Source organism: Eufriesea mexicana, unplaced genomic scaffold, assembly GCF_001483705.2.
Source record: "Eufriesea mexicana isolate 0111107269 unplaced genomic scaffold, ASM148370v2 scaffold10591, whole genome shotgun sequence".
Lineage (NCBI taxonomy): Eukaryota > Metazoa > Arthropoda > Insecta > Hymenoptera > Apidae > Eufriesea > Eufriesea mexicana.
In genome coordinates, this window is record NW_016918258.1 from 275,700 (window position 1) to 303,652 (window position 27,953).

At 51.1% G+C, this 27,953-nt stretch overlaps 1 protein-coding gene across 1 annotated transcript in view; it reads right to left on the minus strand.

Annotated features, from left to right (window-relative positions):
• LOC108553478 (serine/threonine-protein phosphatase 4 regulatory subunit 1) overlaps positions 1-27,953 on the minus strand; it is a 145,947-nt gene that overhangs the window by 89,407 nt on the left and 28,587 nt on the right. The gene's annotated exons all lie outside the window — the stretch shown is intronic.

A 27,953-nucleotide genomic window follows, 5' to 3' on the forward strand; every position in this document is an offset into this window, starting at 1 on the left:
AGCAGGAGAAGCGGAGGGGGAGGGGAGACATCTCAAGAGTGCGTCGGGCCAAGTGCGCGAGTGTCGTCACATCCGGTATTCGGGGTGGCGCTGTACTGTGGCCTGGCCGTGTGTGCGTGTGCGATAAAAGCCGACGTGCACACACACTCGCGCGCGTACCAGCACGCATAGGGTGGAGTGAGAGCAGCGTAACGTGACACAACATTGGTCCGTGCACCGTGTACACGGAAAATTATGTGGCACAGGTCGCTGGGATTCTACCGATATGGGCTGTCACGTGAGACGAGCATATGCCTCCTCGTTTGGCCTCTTGAAAAATTCATGCCCCGCTTCTGCCGCTACGCTATCGCGCCGCGGACTTTAATGCGCTTCCACGATGGCCGTCGTCATCGCGTACACCAAGGATGAGATTCCGATTGCCGAGCGTCCGTGAATCGGCTCTGGCCTGGTAAACCGGCGCGCGCGTGCCACGGAACGAATACGAGTGCAACGAATTCCGAGCTATGCGGAAAATCGTATTTTCTATGCCGCCGGTACTGTTACGTTGTTACGCGTGGACCTCTCTCGTTTCCGCTGCGAATGCCCGGCATACTGAGAACGCCGCGTACCACGCTGTCATTAACGATTCGGCTATGAAATGCGCGCGATATTGCCAAATTACTAACCGTTTCCATCTCGTCCACCTCGCAATTCGTAAACGATATCGTTCCACGCCTGCTTTATAATACGCGCCAAACAGGACGACCATGTATGACGAAAAAGGAAAAAAAAGAAAAAAAGAGAGAAAAAGACAGGAAAAATTGAGAGAGAAAATAAAACGAGATGGCCTTTCCAAAATATACGAGATATTGCGTCTTAAAACGGAGTAGTAGGATATTGGTTCAATTAGAGACAATAACGGTCGAAGAATAGCGCACGGTCGTTCTAAAAGTAGCTTGAACATCGAGCGTTAAACGATATGCTCCCGATTAAACTGGGATAAAGCGCGCGAGATCTGTATGGCGAAGCGAGGATCATTGTAGAGAGAAACGCCTTCGCTCAGTACGTCCCTGATTGTTACGGAATAGAGACGCGGCAGAAATAGCATCGTTCGTCGACATTCCTTATAATCCAAGCGTCTGAAACGCAGGGACACACAGGGAGATCGTGTAGGACACGATGTGCGCCGACGACGATTCGTTCCGCGTGTACGTCTTCGCGCGTCACTATACTTTCCGCCCGTGTACGTCGTCATACGGAGAATCCATCGGTGTATATACGTCGCCGCGCGCAACACACGGACCGTTCCCGTACTATTCCGTTTTCTAGAATGTGCCGTATGCCGACGCGCCTCGTGGCAGCCAATTAGATTTCTTCGTGGCCTCTGTGGACTGGCAGTCCCGAGAACACGCGACTCGAAAGCTTTCTTCTTCCTTCGTTCGAACGAGAAACGGCCTCGCACTCGCACTCGTACTCGTGCTCGCGCACCATCCACCGTATCGTTTTCGGTCTCTTTGTTTCCTCGCTGACACCGAACTGTCAATATCGCGAAACGGCCGATAATGTATCGCGATCACGCTGGAATCCAAACACGCTTACGTATACTCGAAACCCGATTACTTTTCCCGACACCAGCGCCACTGTTTCGCACCGTTAACACCTTTTATCTCGATTCCTCGTTTCGGACGCGTTATTCTTTCGAATCGTAATCGCGACGGTTATACGAACGAGGCGCCACGAGCGAGCTTCGCGGAACACTAATGACGCGGTCGGGGTATTACCGGCTGTCTGACGTAAAGACGAAAACTTGGAACGTTTGGTCGTGTTATCGTTGGTCGAGGGACGACCTCGAACGGGCCGGTGTTCGTCGAACGTACACGCGTATATACGCGAACCCGCGCGCGACCAAGTTTGCACGGACACACGTTTAAGAGTCACGTGGCGCTTGACGTCGCGACGATGCAGCATTTCATTCACCACGATCGATTTCATTAGCGAAACGTCCACGTTCCGCCTCGGCGAAACCTTTGAATCGACCGACGACGTTCGCCTATCGCGAAATAATTTTCCGCCGACATATTGATTTATCTGGCCGTCCCGGTGCACGCCCGTCCCAGTCGATCATCGGCTACCGATGACGCGCGTCGATAACGCGTCACTGACGTTTCGCTCGCAGACGAAAAGCGCCACTATCGTTTTCCTACTATGTTCCGCCGCGTTTATTCTCGTCGCCACCATCGTCGTTCTCGTCGTTCACGATGAACGACCTCGGGCTTCCTTTCTACGTATGTACACGGGGCACGTGACACGGTTGACGTTTACGTTGCATTTTTCTCACGTGTTCGCCAACGTCACGCGTTATTCCTACCGATTGTCGGCCGCCTATCTTTCCAATCCGAACCAACGTTTGCACGATATACAACGCGTATACATTTTCGACTCGAGGGAGACAAGGTTACACGCAGGTACATGCCGCGAACAAGGAAGAAAACTGCCAGATCCGTCGAGCGTTCGCGGTACTCGCTGACGACAATACACAATAATCGACTATAGCTACGCGTTAATTAATTCCGCGACTATGATATCGCGTCTGTAATATCGCCGTCGACTTCTGACCGCGGAACCTTCGCGATTTACGAGCAATCGACGCAAGAGTTACGCCGAAGCTTCTTCTTCCGTCTTTACCTCTCTCCCCTCCCACCCCCCGTGATCCCAGCCGCCATACGCTCCGGGTACACAAATATTTGCCTTGGGCCGAGCACAGCAGCGCCTGTTACATCGGCGTTGCATAAAATATTGCGTTCTACATTATCGTCCGAGGTCGACAAAGGGAATCGGGTTGCAGGGTTCTTTTCTCCGCTTTGCCTCTCGTCGTCTCGGCGGAAATTTTGCGTCGCGTGACGGACAGCAATTTTCAGTCCATTACGCGATTGAACGTTAAACCGGCATCGAGTAGGAAGCAATAAAGCCGGATACGTATGACGCGTTATCAATGGCGGATAAATCGCATAAACGGGGGGGTCCCGCCTCGTTTGCGCTTTTAATTTCCCCGGGTGAACCGACACACGCCGATATCGATCGGGATCTCGGTCCGAGTGTACAGGTGAGGGTAAACACGCGGAACGGGGCCGTTAATTTCCCGGCGTTGCTTTTTCCGCGACGCCGAAGCGGAGGCAAAGATGGCGGCGCGCGGATCCACGGGCTGAGAGCCGTCAGACGATTGCTCGAGGAACTTTCGCGTAAACATGCTTTGAGATTACTTCCCTAACACTATCGAGGGAATTATCAATTAGAATTAATTAGCAATTAAGCCTGCCGGCGGACCAACTTGCCGCGAGTTACCCCGACGACGACGCTGCAAAGAGGGCGAGGGACTTTAGAGTCGTCGGATCAACCCGGCACAGCCTCCTCATTCAACTGGATTTCGCCTTGAGACGCGCTCAAGCACTCCTCGCAATAATCGCTGAGAAATTGTCTGTCGATACTCGGGGCTCTCCCTTCAAACCGGGAATCCCCGACGGGCCGGCTCGATAGCGCGGCAGATTCAAAAAATGGCAGCCGAGGATGAAGGATGAGCTTGAATCTCTCGCGACCTTTAACACGGAATTAATAACGCGATTATTCGTCGGTCGAGGAACAAAGGGGGATCGATGTGATCTCGGTGGATAAGTCGGTCCTGGCCAAAGTCATTCGGTATTCGTCACGCGAGCATCCGAGTCATAATTTCTCGTAGTGCAAAAACCGGTTTCCCCGTAAGCAAGTGACTCACGAATTTTCGCTGAGATTCCAGCACGACGTGGACGTGTTCGGTAACTCTGCGATCTCGAGGAAACGGCGATTCGCGGAGCCCAAGACTCACACTCGATACCTCTGATCCGCGCGTGATACAGAACGTGGCAAGGTCGTGCCGTCGAAATCAGGATGACTGTGAGGTGGATTTCCACGTAGCACGATGATTCACGAATTTTCGCAACGACACCCAGGCGCCTGGGAGCATAGCGATGAAAACTAGAGTCGATAACTAGTCGTGACGTCCGTGTCTTATCTACTAGGCACCTTTCTATTGTCGCGCAAAGATAGCGTGACGCGAATGCTCGGGTTCCTTTTGAGAGACTGCAGGTGCAACGGAACGGGTCCATCTGTTTGAGATTTTCGTCGTTTGAGGCTAATCATCGGTGGGAAAAACGCGATCTCTCTGACTCCCTGACTTTATGTCTTCGCGGCATGGTCGAATGGTAGCTAGTCTGACGCCTAGCAGCCGCAGGACAAAGTAAGAACGCGGTAGTCTGGATGAAAACGCGACGGCGAGAGAAACGTGAATGGAAGAAATAAAGCGGTGGCTGGGAAGAGAGATTAGGGCATGGAGAGGCGGAGGAACGCAGGAGAGAGAAGCGTTGAACTCGCGGCGAGGTCCCGAGAGGAAACTATTACTGCGCTCGCCGGTTATTCAAAGTGGGGGTGGCGATGGTGGCGATGGACTCGGTGACACGAAGAAAGAAGCGGGCGGACGAAGAAAAGTCATGAACGGGCACGGAGCGGCGAGGATGGAGAGAGAGAGAAAGCGGGAGAGGAAAGGGAGAGAGTATTTTTAGCGGTTACACATTGTTGTTCGCTGCTTCTGGCGACATTGAACCGCGGGCCCGCGAGCTAGACAGAGACGGCGAGGCAACGCGCACAGCGGTGGCCTGCGCACGCAAACGCACACTCGCACGCGTGCCTCTCGCGAAAACATCTCGTGGGGTCGCGTACACGCGTGTGCGACTCGCGTACGAAATTTATCGCTCGCCTTTCGTACTCCTCTTTGTCCGAGTTCCCAACTCCGCTCCGTCGTACGCGCGGCCATTATCAATGGCGTCGAACGTTCCGGAATTTCCATCTCGCGCGCAGCTGCACCGCTCTCCGCTCGTATCTTGCACGAAAACCGGAGATTAGAAACGCAACGGGCCTTATCGGCCACGCTATCCACGCGGCCTGTCGTTTTCGGCTTTCGAGTTGCGCTTGCGACCAGACTCTGACCTTACGCGATACGATTCGTGGCAGTACGCAGGGTCGCGACCGTTTCCTCGGATAACGAATTCATTCACAAGCTGAATCATTAACGTTGAACCTAGCATGGTCTAAACGATCGTCTTCGAAACTGCCTTTTAGAGTTCCCCGTTCAACGTCATTCGAATTCGCGACTTTTCTATCAACGCGATACTGTGCATGTGCACGCTGGATGTATAGTGCGTGCGGGAAAAGAAGGCACAGCGAGGACGAAACGGTGAACGATGATCTTCGTCACCATCTTAGAACAATAGTAGTCACTGGCTACTGGTGATCATGCTAGTATCACCGATGTTAACCTCTTCCCGTATTTCGACGAGTCTGACTCGTGATGAAGGTATTGGACCAAACGTGAGTATCACGAGGCACACACGTGAATCCTTTTTTCTTTTATATTATAAATATATTACGTTTTATAATAGATGACAGTTTCAAAACTATAGAGTTCAGTTCCTCAGTAGTAGTATCGGGTAAAACTAACTATATCACACGTATTTACATTTTCTATTGCGACTGTCTTTCAGCATTAGCTGGTCTGTTTACCGCGCGTTGACACCCACCGATTGGGCCCGGATTTCGTCGAGCTAAATGACACGGGAAGGGGTTAAGTTGAACCTAGAATGGTCTAAACGATCGTCTTCGAAACTGTCTTTTAGAGTTCCGCATTTAATATCACCCTCTTCGCGATCTTTCTATCAACGTGGTACTGTGCATGTACACACTGAATGTACAGTGCATTCGAGAAAAGAAGGCACAGCGATGATGAAACGGTGATCAATGATCTTCGTCGCTATAGCGAAGTTAACCTCTTCCTGTATTTTAACGAGTCTGACTCGTGACGCAGATATTGGCCCAAACACGAAATGACGAGTCTGACTCGTGATGAAGGTATTGGACCAAACGTGAGTATCACGAGGCAGACACGTGAATCCTTTCTTTCTTTTATATTATAAATATATTACGTTTTATAATAGATGACAGTTTCAAAACTATAGAATTCAGTTCCTCAGTAGTAGTATCGGGTAAAACTAACTATATCACACGTATTTACATTTTCTATTCCGACTGTCTTTGAGCATTAGCTGGTCTGTTTACCGCGCGTTGACACCCACCGATTGGGCCCGGATTTCGTCGAGCTAAATGACACGGGAAGGGGTTAAGTTGAACCTAGAATGGTCTAAACGATCGTCTTCGAAACTGAATCGATTTCATTAGCGAAACGTCCACGTTCCGCCTCGGCGAAACCTTTGAATCGACCGACGACGTTCGCCTATCGCGAAATAATTTTCCGCCGACATATTGATTTATCTGGCCGTCCCGGTGCACGCCCGTCCCAGTCGATCATCGGCTACCGATGACGCGCGTCGATAACGCGTCACTGACGTTTCGCTCGCAGACGAAAAGCGCCACTATCGTTTTCCTACTATGTTCCGCCGCGTTTATTCTCGTCGCCACCATCGTCGTTCTCGTCGTTCACGATGAACGACCTCGGGCTTCCTTTCTACGTATGTACACGGGGCACGTGACACGGTTGACGTTTACGTTGCATTTTTCTCACGTGTTCGCCAACGTCACGCGTTATTCCTACCGATTGTCGGCCGCCTATCTTTCCAATCCGAACCAACGTTTGCACGATATACAACGCGTATACATTTTCGACTCGAGGGAGACAAGGTTACACGCAGGTACATGCCGCGAACAAGGAAGAAAACTGCCAGATCCGTCGAGCGTTCGCGGTACTCGCTGACGACAATACACAATAATCGACTATAGCTACGCGTTAATTAATTCCGCGACTATGATATCGCGTCTGTAATATCGCCGTCGACTTCTGACCGCGGAACCTTCGCGATTTACGAGCAATCGACGCAAGAGTTACGCCGAAGCTTCTTCTTCCGTCTTTACCTCTCTCCCCTCCCACCCCCCGTGATCCCAGCCGCCATACGCTCCGGGTACACAAATATTTGCCTTGGGCCGAGCACAGCAGCGCCTGTTACATCGGCGTTGCATAAAATATTGCGTTCTACATTATCGTCCGAGGTCGACAAAGGGAATCGGGTTGCAGGGTTCTTTTCTCCGCTTTGCCTCTCGTCGTCTCGGCGGAAATTTTGCGTCGCGTGACGGACAGCAATTTTCAGTCCATTACGCGATTGAACGTTAAACCGGCATCGAGTAGGAAGCAATAAAGCCGGATACGTATGACGCGTTATCAATGGCGGATAAATCGCATAAACGGGGGGGTCCCGCCTCGTTTGCGCTTTTAATTTCCCCGGGTGAACCGACACACGCCGATATCGATCGGGATCTCGGTCCGAGTGTACAGGTGAGGGTAAACACGCGGAACGGGGCCGTTAATTTCCCGGCGTTGCTTTTTCCGCGACGCCGAAGCGGAGGCAAAGATGGCGGCGCGCGGATCCACGGGCTGAGAGCCGTCAGACGATTGCTCGAGGAACTTTCGCGTAAACATGCTTTGAGATTACTTCCCTAACACTATCGAGGGAATTATCAATTAGAATTAATTAGCAATTAAGCCTGCCGGCGGACCAACTTGCCGCGAGTTACCCCGACGACGACGCTGCAAAGAGGGCGAGGGACTTTAGAGTCGTCGGATCAACCCGGCACAGCCTCCTCATTCAACTGGATTTCGCCTTGAGACGCGCTCAAGCACTCCTCGCAATAATCGCTGAGAAATTGTCTGTCGATACTCGGGGCTCTCCCTTCAAACCGGGAATCCCCGACGGGCCGGCTCGATAGCGCGGCAGATTCAAAAAATGGCAGCCGAGGATGAAGGATGAGCTTGAATCTCTCGCGACCTTTAACACGGAATTAATAACGCGATTATTCGTCGGTCGAGGAACAAAGGGGGATCGATGTGATCTCGGTGGATAAGTCGGTCCTGGCCAAAGTCATTCGGTATTCGTCACGCGAGCATCCGAGTCATAATTTCTCGTAGTGCAAAAACCGGTTTCCCCGTAAGCAAGTGACTCACGAATTTTCGCTGAGATTCCAGCACGACGTGGACGTGTTCGGTAACTCTGCGATCTCGAGGAAACGGCGATTCGCGGAGCCCAAGACTCACACTCGATACCTCTGATCCGCGCGTGATACAGAACGTGGCAAGGTCGTGCCGTCGAAATCAGGATGACTGTGAGGTGGATTTCCACGTAGCACGATGATTCACGAATTTTCGCAACGACACCCAGGCGCCTGGGAGCATAGCGATGAAAACTAGAGTCGATAACTAGTCGTGACGTCCGTGTCTTATCTACTAGGCACCTTTCTATTGTCGCGCAAAGATAGCGTGACGCGAATGCTCGGGTTCCTTTTGAGAGACTGCAGGTGCAACGGAACGGGTCCATCTGTTTGAGATTTTCGTCGTTTGAGGCTAATCATCGGTGGGAAAAACGCGATCTCTCTGACTCCCTGACTTTATGTCTTCGCGGCATGGTCGAATGGTAGCTAGTCTGACGCCTAGCAGCCGCAGGACAAAGTAAGAACGCGGTAGTCTGGATGAAAACGCGACGGCGAGAGAAACGTGAATGGAAGAAATAAAGCGGTGGCTGGGAAGAGAGATTAGGGCATGGAGAGGCGGAGGAACGCAGGAGAGAGAAGCGTTGAACTCGCGGCGAGGTCCCGAGAGGAAACTATTACTGCGCTCGCCGGTTATTCAAAGTGGGGGTGGCGATGGTGGCGATGGACTCGGTGACACGAAGAAAGAAGCGGGCGGACGAAGAAAAGTCATGAACGGGCACGGAGCGGCGAGGATGGAGAGAGAGAGAAAGCGGGAGAGGAAAGGGAGAGAGTATTTTTAGCGGTTACACATTGTTGTTCGCTGCTTCTGGCGACATTGAACCGCGGGCCCGCGAGCTAGACAGAGACGGCGAGGCAACGCGCACAGCGGTGGCCTGCGCACGCAAACGCACACTCGCACGCGTGCCTCTCGCGAAAACATCTCGTGGGGTCGCGTACACGCGTGTGCGACTCGCGTACGAAATTTATCGCTCGCCTTTCGTACTCCTCTTTGTCCGAGTTCCCAACTCCGCTCCGTCGTACGCGCGGCCATTATCAATGGCGTCGAACGTTCCGGAATTTCCATCTCGCGCGCAGCTGCACCGCTCTCCGCTCGTATCTTGCACGAAAACCGGAGATTAGAAACGCAACGGGCCTTATCGGCCACGCTATCCACGCGGCCTGTCGTTTTCGGCTTTCGAGTTGCGCTTGCGACCAGACTCTGACCTTACGCGATACGATTCGTGGCAGTACGCAGGGTCGCGACCGTTTCCTCGGATAACGAATTCATTCACAAGCTGAATCATTAACGTTGAACCTAGCATGGTCTAAACGATCGTCTTCGAAACTGCCTTTTAGAGTTCCCCGTTCAACGTCATTCGAATTCGCGACTTTTCTATCAACGCGATACTGTGCATGTGCACGCTGGATGTATAGTGCGTGCGGGAAAAGAAGGCACAGCGAGGACGAAACGGTGAACGATGATCTTCGTCACCATCTTAGAACAATAGTAGTCACTGGCTACTGGTGATCATGCTAGTATCACCGATGTTAACCTCTTCCCGTATTTCGACGAGTCTGACTCGTGATGAAGGTATTGGACCAAACGTGAGTATCACGAGGCACACACGTGAATCCTTTTTTCTTTTATATTATAAATATATTACGTTTTATAATAGATGACAGTTTCAAAACTATAGAGTTCAGTTCCTCAGTAGTAGTATCGGGTAAAACTAACTATATCACACGTATTTACATTTTCTATTGCGACTGTCTTTGAGCATTAGCTGGTCTGTTTACCGCGCGTTGACACCCACCGATTGGGCCCGGATTTCGTCGAGCTAAATGACACGGGAAGGGGTTAAGTTGAACCTAGAATGGTCTAAACGATCGTCTTCGAAACTGTCTTTTAGAGTTCCGCATTTAATATCACCCTCTTCGCGATCTTTCTATCAACGTGGTACTGTGCATGTACACACTGAATGTACAGTGCATTCGAGAAAAGAAGGCACAGCGATGATGAAACGGTGATCAATGATCTTCGTCGCTATAGCGAAGTTAACCTCTTCCTGTATTTTAACGAGTCTGACTCGTGACGCAGATATTGGCCCAAACACGAATATCACGAGCCAGACACGTGATCGGAACATTTTCCTAAATATAGCTTTGAAACTGTACCTATTATAAAATATGATATATTTATAACATATATAAAAGGAAAAAGGATTAGAATTTACTTGCACAACAGTGGTATCGCGCAAAACTGACTATATCTCGCGTATTTACATTTTAGCCTCGGTATGGTCTATCTACCGCGCGTTGACTCCTTTGGGACCGTTTGGGTCCAGATTTCGTCGACCAAAATGGCACGGGAAGGGGTTAAAGTTGAACCTAGCATGGTCTAAACAATCGTTTTCGAAACTGTCTTTTAAGGTTCCGCGATTTTTCTATCAACGTGGTACTGTGCACGTACACACTGGATGTCTCGTGCGTTTGACAAAAGAAGGCACAGCGATGATCAAACGGTCACCATCTTCAGCTAATAGTGGTCACTACCTGGGATCATGACAGTATCAGCGGAATTAACCAGCCACGAGGATCGGAACAGTGCTTTTTTCTCTCAAACGCACTGTACACCCAGCGTTAACGAGACGAGCGAAGACGAAACCGAGGAAACGGAGGGGTTGGTCTCCGATCGAGCTCGCGTCGCGTGAGTCAGGATCTCTAACGCGATATTGGAATTTTTCCGAATCATCGGGCAAACGCGCGGTATTTTCTGCGTGAATTCTTTCCTCGCGAATGGACGCGCGCGTGCGCCGTCCATTTGCATCTCCGTCGACGGGGCAACTTGAGAGAATTCCCTTTGTCGTGCGTCGAAATCGCGACGCCAGACCTAGCCCAAAGTCGACCCCCCGTTCTCTCCTCTCCGATGATTCCTCTCTCGAGCACAATGCACGACCAATTCGTCGCGTGTCTTTGATTCCTCTGCGAATTTTAATCGACCGCTAATCGGAAGCTACTCTAGACGCGAAAGCAATGCCTAACCCGTATCGCGAGGATCTCTGGCTTTGTCCCACTCTCTGAAACGTATCAGCCGGGTATCTCTGCGGGAAAAACGGCTCCCGTGTTTCTACCCCTATCTATTTAATCCCTGAATCACGCGAGTGCGAGAGACATGTCCTCCTAGGAGGAGAGCTACTGCAGACACGAAAAGGAAGCTGCGAGGGTAACGCAGAGTAACGTAGGATGGAACACGGAAGATCGGAGAGAGACGAGGAGCGAGAGACTGGTCGATGCGTGCTAAATGACGCAGCACCCACGCGGTTCATCCCGAAGCACCCTGAAATTACTCGTCCAGAGTGGTGCCAGGTTTTACTGGCCTCCTCTGGTTCTCCGGATCAGCGTAGGCGAAGACTATCGAACGCTCTATCAGGGGTCCCACAGTTCCGACTCTCTCTCCCTCTCACTCCCGTTCTCCGTCGCCGTGTCAGGTAACGTGCAACTGGTTTACGTGTACTCGTGTCGGTACATGCGTCATTCGAACGTATGGCAATAAAGTATTCCGAGAATGAAGGATATATCGCTATAGTTAATAGCACGTGTGAATGGGCTACTCACGTCACACGCGCCGCGCTTCGGTGTGCACACGATCTCGTTCCTTAGATAAACTTACCTGCAACAGAACGAAAAAGTCATTCATTAGTATAGCCGAAGAGAGGACGACATGCGCGCGCACGGTGCATTATATTTTTAGCGAATCCGTGGAATTCTCGCGTTTCAGCCTGACAATTAGCTGTTCGCCTGGTGCCGTGACCTGAGGTAACAGGAACGCGAGCGACCTACATCGCCTGCCTTAAATCGCTCGATTTACGCGATCGAGATCGCGACCGGGTCAGGTATAAATACACCCCGATGGAAGCTGTCGTTTGCAACCCTCTGGGGGTGAAGGAGAACATTGGTAACGTCAGCGACGATTCGGTCGGGGCCACCGAAGTCGTCCGTCCATCGCGTTATTAATCGCCAGGGTACACATAGCACGGGGCCTCGATCGCGATTGGGCTGACACGATCCTCAGCCTAGGCTACCCTCCAGCTCCGACACCCGAGAGATCTGACGACCGTCGATGCCACAAAAGCGTCACGAAACGCACGGTGCCGTGCCACCTGGACCTCGAATTCATCTTGGCCCCGCTTAGGCTCTCTCCTTTGCCCTTTCTTCCCTCTCTTTATTCCGCTGGCGCGGCGTGCGAGCACACGCGGCCCGCATCTGCCACCTTGTGCCGCCGCGTGTTCCGTCGCTATATCTTCGTTCCGTCGATAATTGCTCGCCCATCGTCGCGATCCTCGTCGATTCGCGTCGTGTCGCGCGGTGCACGAGAACGGCTAATTAGATGCTGGTCGGGAGACGTACGACGGCGTCGGGTCGTTGTCGGAACACACGGGCGAGGAACGTTTCTCGTACGAGCGCATAGGTGTGCTCACCGTGTCGGGGCCCCGTTCTCCGGCGAAGGTCGGTGCATTTCAGCGGGGGGGAGGTGGCAGGTGGTGGGCCAGGTATTCAGGAATCCTCGAAGAAGCGTTTACAAGCGGCGCGTTCGCGCAACGGCGTGTAATTTATCTCTCCGCTAGACACGGCGAACGAATAGATGCGATCGGATAAGCGATATCGGTCGTCCGCATCGCGTCGCGACGTCGCCCGATGAGGGCACCGAACAGGGCCCTCTCTGTATCGGGGCGAGACGAGAAATTCGACGCGACTGTGATCCTTGACACGGTTTAAAATATCCGTAGGATAAAAAGCACGGGGGCGTCGGCCGCCGGTAATCGCGCGGGCCTGGTTTGGCGGGAAACCGCGGATTAATTTAAAAGCGGGGCGGGAAAGAAGAGAAAGAATGAGGAGGATCGCAAACGAACGAGCAGCTTAACGTCGAGTGCTTCTAGGTGGTTGAAGGTGGCGAAGTGAGCGAGGGGGATGGGTAAGGACGAGTGCAGAGGGCACGGAGGAGGTGGGGGCGGCGGTGGAAAAGGGGGAGAGGAGGAGGATAGGGCGAAGGAAAAGGAGGATAGGATAAGACAGGATAAAAGAGAAAAAGAGAGGCGACGAGAGGAAAGGCGGAGGCAGGGAGGCTTAAGCAGGGGGCAGCAGGTGATGCACCAGGTGGAGGACGACGGCGCGTGCGCCGTTTTGCCCCCCGCCTTCCGGTCACGTGCCCGAGCCTCAACCCCTCGCCCCCACCCATTCTCTTCGCAGAACTCTCTTTCGTTTCTCTTTCTCTCCTCTCCTTCTTCCCTCTATAACTCCGCACTTTCCATTTCTCCATATCCACGGTACCAAACGATCTCGTAGTAGATCGAAAGAAGCTTTCGCTTCGACGAAACGTGGAAAATCCTTTTCCAAGCTGCAAAGTCGAGAATACGCGAATCTTTGTCGAGCCAGGCGCGTTTTGGCAAGAAACGCCGTCTGTTTCTCCTCCTTCCGAGAGTTAAGACTGGAAACCGACAGATGTCGGGCAAAAAGGAGAGAAAGGTGCAGCTCTGTCGCGATGCACTCGTAACAATCCTTCGTATACACCGTCCATTATCTTTTGTATTTATTTCGACCGACTTTTATCGCTCTTTCTTATCCTCCTTCTCCTCCTCCTCCTACTCCTCTTGCTCTTTGCTCGCTGTTCGGCCGCGAAGGCACGAAGGGCGAGCGAACGGACAGGAAGCGAGATAACCATCGACCCTAGCCGCCTGCCGCCTTCGAGAACCGAGTGTGCTCCGTTCCAGAGATCCCTCCTCTCTTTAGGGATTCTCGCCACTTACCGATCCGTCGATCCACCGGCAGCGGGAACGTTCGCGAATCGGACGGGGAATATCACGCGCGTGGTTGCACCGCCTCCGGGAAGCTAGACAAAGCCAGCCAAAGCTGGACTCCGCAGCGACGTCGGTGGATACCAGGCGGAGATTATGCAATCCTTTTAAGAGATAAACCAGTGGAAAGAGGATCCGCGGAGCAACGGCTTTATCTGGATCCACAGGGATCCACGCGCGAGCCTCCGAAAATTCGCGGAATGCTTACAGCTGCAACTGACCGACGAACGTGCGCTAACACGCCGTCCGTGATACCCCGACGCTTGTATCGGATGCCTGAATCTTTTTGTGCTTAGCTCGTGTCTAGTCGCCACAGAAAGAATATACCGTTTCGAGATAGGGCCCGCGCGATCATGCGGCCCGACCCCTTCCATCCTTTTCTCTCTATGTTTCTCTACCGAATTGAAAATGCTGGAGGAAAACGTTGAAAATAAAACATTAAGTCTTAACACTTTGACTGGGGTATATTCTTGAAGAAAATCATCAATACAGACTGCGAGATATCTAACAGTCGAGAGAACAATTTTTCAAACGATTGCCGATATTCAATTGCTACGTTACATTTCAGGTGGAATCGATTGCTAGAATAGCAAATGTGATAGAGAAAGAAAAATGTAGGGAGCGTGTATTTAACCCTCTATGAACCGAATATATATTTTTCTTGACTATAAGAATTGTATGTAACATAAGGTCAACAAACATCAACCAATAAATTCACAGTTTTGACAATTTTATTATAACGAATTCATATTGAAAGTTTGAATTAACGTTTGTACTATTGTGCCAAGATAACGTGCAATAGATAGACAAGATAATTTTCCACGCCATCTTGTGGAGAAAAGGTCATAGGGGGCCATAGAGGACCTAACTTATCATGATCGAATAACCGGTAAATGAAAAAGAATTAGAATTTTGAAAAATGGATTCACAGGAGGTATTGTAAAAATAATTATAAATATATCGAAAGAAAAATCGCGAACTGGAGTGATGAAGACGATAACGTTGAATGCAGTATTTAATAAAATACCCGTACATTAGCATGTAACTTGGAAGTCACACGGGCCTATGGAGGGTTAACGCGATTCGGTTGAGTTTCTCGTGGGACCCAAATCCTACTGTCTGAGCGCTAGAACGTTATCGGACTGCTGATTTGGATGCGTCTAGTACAGACAGCGTTCTCGTTAGATGTTGGTCAACGGACCCTATTTACAATTTTCCATTTCCTATAATCGTTTTGAATTACTATCAGCGAACTTGCATTTCGCAAATAACCAAACGATACGACAGAGTAGCAGACTTGGTAAAGTTTTACCACTCGTAAACATATAGACAATTACGAAAAATGTAAAAAAACTACGACTTATTGCTCCCATTGTCCAAAATCACGTCAAATATGTTTAGACTGTTTTAACGAATACCATGCGACATAGTACAATGTAATATTTTATCCTAAATTTAAATTAAACCCTCCCTGTAGAATGACGAGTCTGACTCGTGATGAAGATTTTGGTCCAAACATGAATATCACGTGCCAGACTCGTGAATAGAAAGTCAGGCCAAACATGAATATCACGAGCCAGACTCGTGAACAGTAGATCGTGCCAAACATGAACATCACGAGCCAGACTCGTGATATACCATTTTCCTAAATATACTTTTGAAATTAATAAAAAGTATAGTATAATGTATATATTTTTATGTTGTATATCCTATATTTATAATTCAGAGCTTATTCCATTAAATTCCGTTTAAAAATCCAGCTGAAAAGCCTATTTAATTTGAACAAGAAGAGAGTCATCCATATTTGGGTGACGCGACGACGAACGTGTTAAGTCTTTCGTATATATTGATAAATTTGTGAGGACGTATATATACGTCTTTCGCAGTGAAATAACCCTTTGCACTCGATTTATTTTCAAAATTATTTTCAATTGTCAATATTTCCAAAGTTGTCATTGTTGGATGTCAACTTGTATTTATTTTTAGCTAAATGAATTAACCAGTTAGCTGTGACGCTCCCTTTTTGAGAGCGCGCACCTATATGTGTCGCGAAAATCGAGCGATGACGAGTATACTCGTCAATCACAGCTAATTGGTTAAAGTAATTTACAATGGTAGGATTCAACGTGTTATATTTATTTTATTTATTTCCATTATTATTAATTAATAAGCGAGTTTTAGAGTAGATTAGTATTGTCACTTCCAGCGTGACATACGAGTGCAAAGGGTTAACGTATATGCAAAAATCAATCTCTCAGGAGAAATAGATATGTCTTTTGAACTATGTAGAGAAGAATTAGGGGATAAGGTCGAGTTGCAATAGTATACTCTTTTTAGTCACTCTAATTTTGTCTCTCCCTGCGTACGGTTAGAATATAGAAGGTATACCTTCCTAAGAATAGAATAAAGATAATTATGAAGAACGTTTGTGAGCAACTTTCATGCCTGTTCATTGTTTTTCGAAGGAAATGCAATTCTAGGAAGACATCGCCTAGGTCCAAGGACAATGGCCATAAATGGGGATGTTTAGACGTCAAGCTAGGGCCCCTGGACCAGAGTTCAAACGAAGAGGCTAAAGATACGTGAAGATGAGGCACCGGAGAGGGGGCACGCCTTATAAAGCATCGAAGGATGCGTTTTCGAAAATAAAATAGTCACCTCTTCATTAAAATCTCCTACGCGATATTTCTTTTTACCGAAAATCCCGATAGAAAGGTTAGCGATCCAGGGTTCGAGGTTCCCCCAAAGCGTGGAACGTGGAAGATTCTCGAAGGGGCCCCGCGACGCATCTGTTCGTCTGCGAACACGTTGGTTCCGCGGCAACGTGGTCGCTTGCAGAAGGGGGTCGATAGGTCGAAAGTATTCGGAAAGAAGCCAACTCACCTTTTCGTGGCTTCTCGGTAAATATACTATCCGTGACTGCTTGCTCGTGTGCATCCGTGTGCCCGGTGCATGGCCACGTGCCACGTGCGTGTCAGCTGCGATACGACGAGGAGGTTTGGGTTCCTCTCGTGTGCACGCGTAAAGGAAGCTGTCTATGGTCGGGCCCTCCTTTGCCGATTTTATCGACAGACCGAGCCACCGGCGCAGCCCGCGCGACAACCGCGACGCCGAGGGGCCTCACGCAGAAAAAGGGAAACCGAGGAGAGAGTAGAGACGAGAAGAAAAATGGCGACGCCGGGTAACCGGGCATGGGTGGAAAGCACGGGTATAGAAGGAGGTTAGGGCACCGCGGCTACCTGTGCGGCCTAATCTAAATTTCTCGGTCCCACCACCGCGTGTCAGCTACCAGCACCCCGCAGCGGAGGCGATCGAGGAGGAAAAAGGTGTATATACGATGCCACGAAATCACTTCATCGAAAGCCACGGCAGATGCTACCGTCGCTAGGTGTGTATACGTGCCGGTCGGTGTGTGCAGGCCCCGGAGAAAGGGAGCATCTTTCTTTTTTCCCTCAGACCCTCTCGCTCCTCTCCGGAAGGCACACGCTTGCGGCTGGAAACCGGGGAAAAAATGCATTAATTTCCCTGCGCTGATAGAGCCAAACAGATGTCCACGGGGAGAGCAACGCGATTCACCTTCTGCGCCGCACGTGCCGCTTTCTTTCCGTGCTTGCGGCGCCTCTGCGCGCGCATCGGGGCCTTACGTAACGCAGCGAAGATTCGTGGCGTCGGGGCACGCGGCGCGAATGCTAATCTCGGTCGAATCGGAGCGTACGAAAGATCCGCCTGTGCCGAGAGGCCTGCGGATTGCGAGCACGCACAATGGTCTCATTAAAATAGGTATGCAGTTCCTATGACACAAAGCGGGTGGCGCGATAAGGACAACGATGCCCGAAATCGTCGTGATACGTGATTCGCGTTCCACGATGGCTGCCGTTTAAGCGTAAAGTGCCATTTCACGCAGGAAACAACTGCCGCTCGGTACGCGCCGAATTATCATTTTATTCTCGTTTAACTACGATTCCGGGCCCAACAGCTGTCACTGCTCGATCGATCCATCGATCGATCCGATATCCGCGTGCGATTATCGTCATTGGCGACTACTAGATGCACGAGCAACGATTTCCCCGGAGGTATTTAGAGGCGCAGGCACAGCTGTGGATACGGAGGAAAGCTGACCTGCAGGTTGAACGCAGCCGACCCCTGCCACTCGTGCATCGTCTGCGCGAAATAATGTCCGGATCCCCCTGACTGCGGAGAAAGGGCTGGGTCCGCGACGTCTGTTCCGCTTGAATTATATACACGGCGGAGGAAGAAGAAGGAGCGAGACGGATTCGAGCAAAAATCCACGAAGAGGGGCCCAACGGAGCGGGGTAGGGAGGCGAGGTCGAGGGCCTAAAGGAAACACATGCCAGGAAGGCTCGTGCCACGACGATCTAAGCCGTATCTCGCGAGGTTGCAGCTGCCCTGCACCACCGCCGCAAATTGCCACTCCCTCCCCGCGGGCCCCGGGACCGTCCCCCCCCGGCACCCTCGTTGGCTCATGGCACGATAGTCGGGACGCGAAGTCGAGGAACGAAGTTGGAGGAGAAGGGGCCCGATTTCGTCAAAATCCAGCCGACGACGAAGCAACGAACGCGCGCCGTCTATATGCGTCGGGGCCAGCTTCCTCCTCTTTGGCCTCGGTCTCTATGCCGATGGGGCCACCGTGGGGCCCCGGTGCGCGTCGGGACAGCGAGCGTCTCGCCTCTCCACGGCTCGGGTGCTGCCAGCAGAGCGTCGCGTCGCGTCGCCTCGCCTGGCCGCGTCGAGGTGGGGATGAGGCGGCTTCGAGGAAGGGTACGGAGGGGCCCACGGGGTCCTGGCGCGGCGTGCTTCGCACCTGGAGCCTCGGAAAGTACGCACAGAAACGTTGGCTCGTGTTCGATCCTGTCGATGAGGAAGACACGCCGCCGGTCGACAAGCGTGAAAGTTAGACACGACGAGCACTCGCCGGGCGGATAACGTCCGGTAGAACCGGATATATTTCTCGGGTAATACTCGGCCGGTAAACGCGGAGCGAGAGAGGCACTGGATGACGAGAAAGAGGGAGAGGGATGAAAGAAAATATCCATCGAGTTAGACTGTTTGGCTGGAAAATCAATTAGGGGTACCGCACGCACGGCGCTCCGCGAGGACCCGCCGCGCTGATAGATTTCGGCCACGGGGTAAGGAGCCCGATGAGAGGGAAGGAGATGGAAATCGCGAGAGAAGAGGAGAGGACACGGCTGGCTGGACAAATTCGATCGTTGTCGGCCGTTTGACGGCTATTGGGCAGAGAGATATATTCAGTTACCAGGTTTAACACGAGACGCGCGTCGTAACACGATAACTGGTCGCTCTTTCGTGTTCCCCCAAGAGCCCACAGCGTCGAGGAGCACTAACGACTCTTTCGTATGATCAAATTTTCGACTATCGAATATTCATCGTCCAACGGAAAGAGGGGTCGCTCGACCCAGGACGGTTCCTTTTGTACGGATCAAGTCGACGAACTCTCTCCCTCCCTCTCTCTCTCTCTCTCTCCCTGTCTGTTAGCCACGGTACGAATCGCACGAATCGCACGAAGGGAGCGGTTTTTATTAGCGGCAGTTCACCTGTTAATCGAACTCGCGAGCGTTCTAACGAAATCCAACGGATGGACGAGTCCGATAAGGGAACGGACAATGCGTGCTCGAGGCCCGAGGTGTCCCAGAAAACCGAACTTAAGCCCCCAAGTTTACCCGGCCGCCTTTATTCCGCCCGACTCTCCTCTCTCTATCTACACAGGAGTGACTCTCGAAGAGTACTTATGCCCGCTATTCGCCCTTCTTACAGGACCGTCGGGTCCGTCGTCAGCCACCCCCTCCCGCCCTTTCTCCTGCCTCCGCCGCCTTTCTTCCTTTCTCGCAGGCGTCTGAACGCCGTGGAAGAAGTAGCCGGGGGTTATTGCCGGCCCGATGTCATTTTCTCTCGCTGGCGAAAGGCTCGAGAGAGAAAAGCGGTGGCAGGAAGAGGTGAAGGATGGCTAGAAGCGACTGCGGAGAAACACTTAGTCGGTGACGCGTTTAATGTACGTCAAAGGGCTGTCGTTGTCGTCATCGGGCTCCCGGTACTTCGTCGCTATTTAACGTTCGTCCCTCGAGCTCGAGATGCCCTGGACGAGATAACCGATGAAAAACGCCGGCCTTAACAGCCGGGAAGAAGACTCGACGTGGACGGACCGTCATCGACCAACCCCCCTCACAGACACCGGGGTAAAGGACACCTAGCCACGCAGCAGCAGCAGCAGCAGGATTAAAAGGATCGGCGATGGACGTTGTCGCGATGGTCCTTTGACCATCCTCGACGTATTTAAACCAGCCATCGACTGGCGCGCGCGCGCGCGCACCACTGCCGGGGCCCGTGACGCGCACCCTCCTCCTGTCCCAACGCGTCCACCGACGGCTGCTCCTTCCCTTCGACGTTGCACGCGCACACGCGTGCTCGCGGAACGACGAGAAGAAATGCAAGATTCTTGGAAACCGCGGATCGAGTTTAACCTCGCGCCAACGGAGCGCGAGAAGATATCTGCCGGCGAAAATAGGGTCACGTACCTTTGAATCTTTTGAAATGCATTGCCGGATACGTATCCGCGGATCTCTCTGGCCGGCCTTCTGTGCCGGATATATTTCCGCCCTGACTATTTCACCCTGGATTGCTCTAGTTCCGCGAACACGTAGTTTCGTGCAACTTTATGCGCATCGCGAGGTTATATTTATGTCATGATTCGCGCTTTGCATGCTCGCGGAGGCGAATGGAAGCGGCGTAACTCGCACGGCTCTTATATTAAACCGCCAACAAAGAAGGGCTTTATTAAGAACGCGAGAGAGAGAGAGAGAGAGAGAGAGAGAGCGAGGTTTCTTCTTCGGATTCTGTCTCTCTGTCTGGTTCCCGTTTCCATTTTCCATCCCGGTCATTAGCGATTATTAACCCGCCATGTGTCTCGACCGATTGAAATACGCGTCCGTTCCACCCCGAGGGAAGAGGCGTGGTGGTGGCAAGGACGAGCGCGATCGAAGACGATCTCGAGGAATTAACGCGAGGATTTGCTCGATGGCTCCTACACACCGGACCTCTTCACCGTCGTCGATAAGAAGAGAAGCCGAAATATCCACTCGAGAATTCCCCGAGGATTTCTCCAGCTTCGACGAACCCCCGAGTCGTCGCCCCCGTTGCCGGAGGTGAGCAGAGAAAATCGGAAGCGTCGCCGCGAGAACGCCCTTCGAAATGGTCGTTACCGGGCCCCGTGCTGATTATCCAAGGGCGGACGTCATTTCCGCGTGGGCGTATGCCTGCGGGGGCCGAAGGGGCAGGGAGCCCACGCACCCCCTTTCTGCTATTCCATGGATTAGACTCGTCGATTGCCAGACTCGACAGCTGGGGTGGATTTTTGAAATTCCAGCTGCTGCCTATTTCCTACGGTCTTCCGGTGGAATTTCATCGATCTGTTTCTCCGCATTGTTGCCCGAGACGACGTTCGACCGGCCGGCCAGGGTGAAACGAACTTCGATTCGCACGCGAGACGATGTTTCCATCGATACGTAGCCGTATAGGGAACAGGGGTTGGTTGCGCTGCTCCGCTTCGATCAGCCTTTATCGGACCGTTTACACCGAGCGGGTGTGTACGCGACGAAAATATTTAACGATCGCTACACGCGCGCCACCCTCCTCGGGGGTGGGGGTTGTTGACTATATTTCGATTTCGCGTACCGTGGAAAGTATCCTGGGTTAGGTTTGTTGTCGATGTCGATGTTAGGTTTTTGGAGATGTACTGTTAATCGACTGGCCAACGTTCGCTATACCCTTCGGGTTTCTTCCCTTCAGGGTCGTCCCTCTAGACCCGGTGACCGTCGAGAGGAATAAAGAACGCGGCGACGCCCGGTCCGCGCGCGGCGAAAGTGGAACAACGAAAACGCTCGATAATGACAGGTTAGGCGAGCGACTAGAGTACATATGTAGCGGAAAGCCGATGTCCGTGGGCATCGGTCGTCGATCGCTGCAGCGTGTATTTTTTCCGTACACCCAGTCGGTCGATGGGCGCCCCTGAAGCGGGACCCAGAGGGTGCATCGGAATCGTAGAGGTCCGAGGGTAACAAACGCGAGTAAAATGGATAAAGGCTACACCTGGCCTCCGGATGGTCGACGGCGGCACGCGCTGCTCTCTCCCTCTCTATACCCCCTTTCCACCCATCTCTCTCCCGTGCAGATAGGTCTCGTTTTCCCCCCCGAATGTACACACCTGCCCCTCACCGACACGCATGCACGTCGCCGCGACTGTGCGCGCAGCGAGGGTCGTAAATGCACACGGATTACTCCCGGCGATGCCAGTGGTGTGGAGGATAGAAACGGAAAGTGGACGAGGCGCAGAGAGAGAGGGAGAGAGGCACGACTAGGAACATAGTTAGCCCGCTGCAATTCCGACGCGTTATTTCCTAGGACGGCAGACAGCCTCCTCTGTCTGACTCGAGTCGAGGTCCTTTGACCGGTGAATAAACTTTGCGCCGAGAAAAGGGTGCCCGACGAGCTTACTTATGTATACGCCGCATTAATGCGGACCAACCACCGGTTCAACTTGCCGCGAGATGACGAAATAACCGTAAATCTTGATAATATCGACTCCGTGCCTTGGTACCGACAATTTCCAACCGCGCGTCCGCCTTTCCTCGCCCGTTTTTCCCTGCCGATCCCGCGCGATGGCAACATTCTGCCAAGAGTCTCGTCTAACAGGACACACGGAGCAGACGCGGCCAAGCGAGATGGCGAGGAGGCCTAAAAGCCGCGACACCGTTCCTCGTCGCCGCGATTCAGTTCGTCTCGCAACCCGCTGCCAACTTTGCCATTCCGACGATGCGCCCTTAATCCCTTTTCCGTTAGCTCGTCGGCCAAGTTGACGTTGACACCCCCTTGCAACTTGCCGCTGCAAACTTGCTCGCTCCACCCCGGACGTTAAAATTTCGACTCGCGAGCTAACCTCTGTCAAAGGCGCGAGACTAACCCCGGCTACGAACGGTCGAATTAATCCGCGAGGAATGACAGTCAGCGATGACACCGGGTTGCAGAGGTAAACGAGGGACGTGACACGCGTAATTCCTCCCCCTGGCGAGCATCGCGACTCGTTTGGTCCGGCAAGTTTTCTTCGACTAGGCGATGCGACTAGGCGCTGACAGCAGCCTGCCAAGGGGGTAATTGGCGGAGGACCGCGTTATTAAAAGTTTCCACGCTGGGCGTGGACCTGATCGCGTCGCGCCGCTGCTCTCGAGGACGGCGCTATCGCGGCAGCGGTCCCTAATGAGGCGAGGGACCCTTTAATGACCATTTTCCGCGGCAGATGCTGCAATATCGTGACGTGAATCGATCGCGACGCCTCACGGGCCTCGCCTACTAGGCGACGCGCGGAAGAAGAGGAAACGGCGGGCACGGCAAAGCGGAATAAGACGGGCAGATGGTCATAGGGCGAAGGGCACGTGCCCTAGACACCGGCTTTACGATTTCTTCCTTTTCCCTCTCTCACTCTCTCTCTCTCTCCTCTCCACTCGGATAATTGGAGATCCTCGTTGCCGATAAAGTGTCCTACACACGCGTGCGTTTCTTTTATTCCTCTCCTCTCCTCTCTCGCTCGTGTTTATCGCGATACAAGGTATCGATCTGATCCTGCCACGTTGGACACGTATGCACGTTGGACGTGTGTACGCGCGAGTCGAGCTTCCTTTTTCACCACGAATTATTTATCTTGCTCTATTTATGCTCGCCTCTTCGTCACTTCCGTTCTCGCGGTCCCGCTATAGTTTAGATTCGGCGTTGCATACGCGCGGTGATCTAATGCTTCCGCGCGATATATGACGCGGCTGGAAACGAAAGACGGGGTCGTTAAGCGTTTAACGATCGGCCGCGATAAACTGCTATCTTTAAACTTTTCCTTTTTCCTGCTACCCCGCGTTTGTCTTCGCCCGTCCGCCGCTCGTCACGTGTGCGGGGTGGCGCGAGATTTAAATATCCGCGAATTCATATCGAAAAATTCAACCCCCCCGATCATTTTCCGCCATATTTATATCATCGGCGAGGTTACACGCGTCCGTTTTCGCTTCCCATCGTATCTCTGTGTCGCGTTTGAGTATTCTTACCGACGATGGTATCCTTTCGATGATGGGGAATGAAATTTGCGTTGGAGATTTCAATTTCCTAAGCAAAGGTATCGAATCGTGTTTTTTCTTAGGTAAGAAAATCACCCATAAAGGGATTTTGACAGTAGGTAACTCTGATGACGATGACGATGACGATTTTGGACGAGAATCTAAGAGCTGGAAGCCTCTATGCGTGAGGAGTCATCAGCGAGGAGACAAGCAGAAACCTTCGTGAGAAATAAACCGGTATCGAATCTTACGGTTTCTTATATGAGAAAATCGTCAATAAAAGGATCTTGACAGTCGCTAGTAGAGGAATCGCAATAACTCTCATGACGATAACGATTTAGAGCGAAAAACACCGAAAAATGGAAGCCTCTGTACGAGTGAGGAGTCATCAGCGAGGAGTAAAACAGAAACCTTCGTGAAAAATAAACTGGTATCGAATTTTGTCGCTTCTTATGTAAGGAAATCATCGATAAAAGGATACTGCAGTCGCTAACAAACGAATCGCGATAATTCTGACGACGATGACGATTTACAGCGAGGTGCATCTCAGAGGTGCAAGTCTCTAACGCATGAGGAGTCACGCAGAGACTTTCGTGTGAAATAAACCTTTTTTGAGGACAAGTTTCAACTTTTTCACTCGTATTCTATCGTCTCATCCTTACCACACCCTTCACACACTTAGGAGGTTCGAAGATTCGCCCGGAGTTTCGGAAAAACACGAAATCTGGGCCGAGGAGGATTCGCGTGCGCGCAATAAAGGGGTTTATCACCGGCCAACAATACGACGATTATTCCCTAGGCGGACGCCGCTCCTGCACGACGCCCAATCGTGACCTAAGACAATGCATTCGTTTACCGTGCAATCGTCTCGAATCCCACATTTCGCGAAAAGGGACCAGTCCCTCGAAACTAGGAACTTGGGTTCTTTGCTTTTCAAAAAATACAGAATTTCCCAAGTTTACAGAATAGACCCACAATGTCTAACTACTGGATAATAAAGTAGCTTTAGAAATCCTAAAATCGAACAACCCTGACCCTCGATATTACAAAATGCAAATTTTTCCAAAGAAAGATTGAATATCTAGAAGTTTCAACTAAATCTATGACCCGAAGGTCTTGCACTCTCCTTGCAAGTTGCACAACACTGCGAATTGAACCGAAAATTCACTTTTCAGAAGTCGAGGAACCTACTCTATCCATTTGCCAATTACTCGATTAAACGGATCTTCAAATTCGAGAAATATTTGATTTTGGAGACCGATTTTTAAGACACTTGCCCTACCAATAAACTCACAGACGCGCGTGCCAGAAGGGTCCAGTGTTTCTGTGACAATTGCCTGACGACGTGTATACCACGTCGTTGACGATTCTGCGACAAAAGCATTACGACGTGCGTGGCACGTGTCTCTAACGCAAGTGGTTAAAAGTGTGTGAACAATGATCAGTGATAAAAGATACGCGTTAAATACTGTTTTGAGGCCTATCTCTCGTAAATTTGATCGAAATTGACGTGTACCGGTTGAATATGTGTACCCTAGCGAGCTATGCAACACTGGGAATTGAATAGGAGGCATTTTCTCGATATGAATTACTCGATAAACCGCTTACCTTACGATTTAAGTTGCGACGGGGCGTGCCATGATCAGCAGCGTGGAGCACAGTCGGTCACACGTCGAGACACTTTGTCCGAACACGCCGAAGAATAACACGTAACTGACGAGTCTGAACTTGCCTCGGAACAAAAACATCGACGGAAATTAACGGTCGCACGTCGAATTCCGGCCGAACGTGGCGAAGAATAACACGCAACTGAGACAGGAAAACATCTGCGGAAATTAACCGGGAGCTTGACCCGATTGTTTACACTCAAGCCACGGCTGTCATACGTGATATTCGAGTTTGGCTCGATACTTTTACCACGTCTCTCACTCGTGATACTCGAGTTTGCCTCGATACTTTCACCACGTCTCCCACACGTGATACCCATGTTTAGCTCGATCCTTCTGCCACGTCTCTCACTCGTGATACTCGAGTCTGCCTCGATACTTTCACCACGTCTCTCACACGTGATACTCGTGTTGGGCCCGATCTTTTTACCACGTGTCTCACACGATACTGCAAGCGAAAGATTAAATGGTTCTCCACTTTTTGAAAAAGGCAGGATTTTTACGAATGATTTCCATAGAATTGCATAGAATTCGAAGCGTTTGTTGAAATAAATTAAACTATGGAACTCCACGAATTGGACTGATGTTTCGCTTTCCTCAGAGGAATTCTCTCGATCAATTTTCCGAATTACTCAGCTTCGCAGTCGAACGAGAACGTGAAAATTCTCTGCTGAATTTTGAATCGGCAGAAATCGTGTCTAAATTAACCTTTCGTTTGAACATTTTTCCTCCAAACTTGCCACGAAACGTTAGCTTACATACGAAGTTACAATTCAATTTTTCTACCTGCTGAAAATCCCCATTCTAATGCAAAGAAATTGAAAATACTCTACTTGTCAACGTTGTCTCAATTTCCAAAAAATAAAACAGATATAACTTCAAAACTGTATTACCGATTACTATCAACCAGCATAAGCCCACTGATGACCCAACTCCGGTCACTAATGATCAGTACAGGCCCACTAACGTCCCAGCTTCTCTGTCACAAACGATCATTTTGAAGATATTAACACAAACAGTGACCAAAAAGTCACCGACCAAGTGAAAAGGGCTAAAACGAACGATAATTTCGACAAGAGAATAAGAGAAGCCCATGAAATTGGTACACGGTACATTGGTACATTGATCGCAAATGGATCAACATGGATCGTGTGAAGATCGCGGTAACGTCTGTCAAGATGACAATTTACGATGTCCCGTTAATTCAGCCACCCAACGAAATTCTCCTACCAGAGAGAACGAGCACCACCCCGAGAGAGCGAGGCATCCTTCTCGTAGGATAGGCTCGGTGGCCCACTGACCGTAATAGCTGATGCGGCCATTTTTCGAGCGGTCGAAACCGAATCACGAAATTACCTGAACGTAAATCGAAATCGCAAATACCCGCGGTAATACCCTAATCCCGGTATATTGGCCCCCCTCCCCAGCCCCCTATTCCGCGTCCTACGTGCGCCCCGGCCCATGTGTGCACCTATGCATGCACCCGTGCATCCCGTGCGCGCGTGTGCGCCCGCGTTTCACGTATTGAAAGCCGGGGCGAACAGCGACGACGATGAAAAAGCGGAGAACGACAATCGGAAAATTGTGCCATCTGGTCGAAGGCTGCGTTCACACCGAACAATGTCCGCATTATCTGTTCTCCGCAGCGGTGGAAGAGGCATGACGTGGCAAATGCTTGGCACACCAGACAAATCGACTAGTCATTCAATGACTCCGCTCCCAACGCCGGACCCAGTTGCAACGAATGGGAAAAATTCCGAGGAAACGCGATTTTCCCTACCCCCTCCCTCTCTCCCTTTCAAACACGTTCGGCAAGCCTAGCGATCATGACAGCGTTTCGCCTGTTTATATCTCATTAGCGTAATTAAACCTACGGAACAGCGTTTAATTATCCGTAAATTTAATTTCCGACAGGGTACCAAAATTTTGTAATAGCTTACGAATTATTGCCGAGGAGGGGGGAATTTCTCTCGCGAGAAATTATCGTGACAGTTGCAGGGGGTTTGGAAAAAGGAGGAAAACGGCGTAACGACGCGAGCGAAAAGTTGGGAGTGGAACGTATGCGACCCACGTGGCAGAGGCCGTTAAACGAAATCACGAAGAGGGCTAAATCACAAGGCCCCGTGCAAATGAATAACGCTACTTTACGACCCCGCAACGATAATGCCGCGCAATTTCGCAGCTTTATACTTGCAATATCGAACTCGTAACTCGGCCGGGTGTAACATTATTAAAGACGCGAGGCTGTTCCAGCGTTCCGTCTGCGCTGC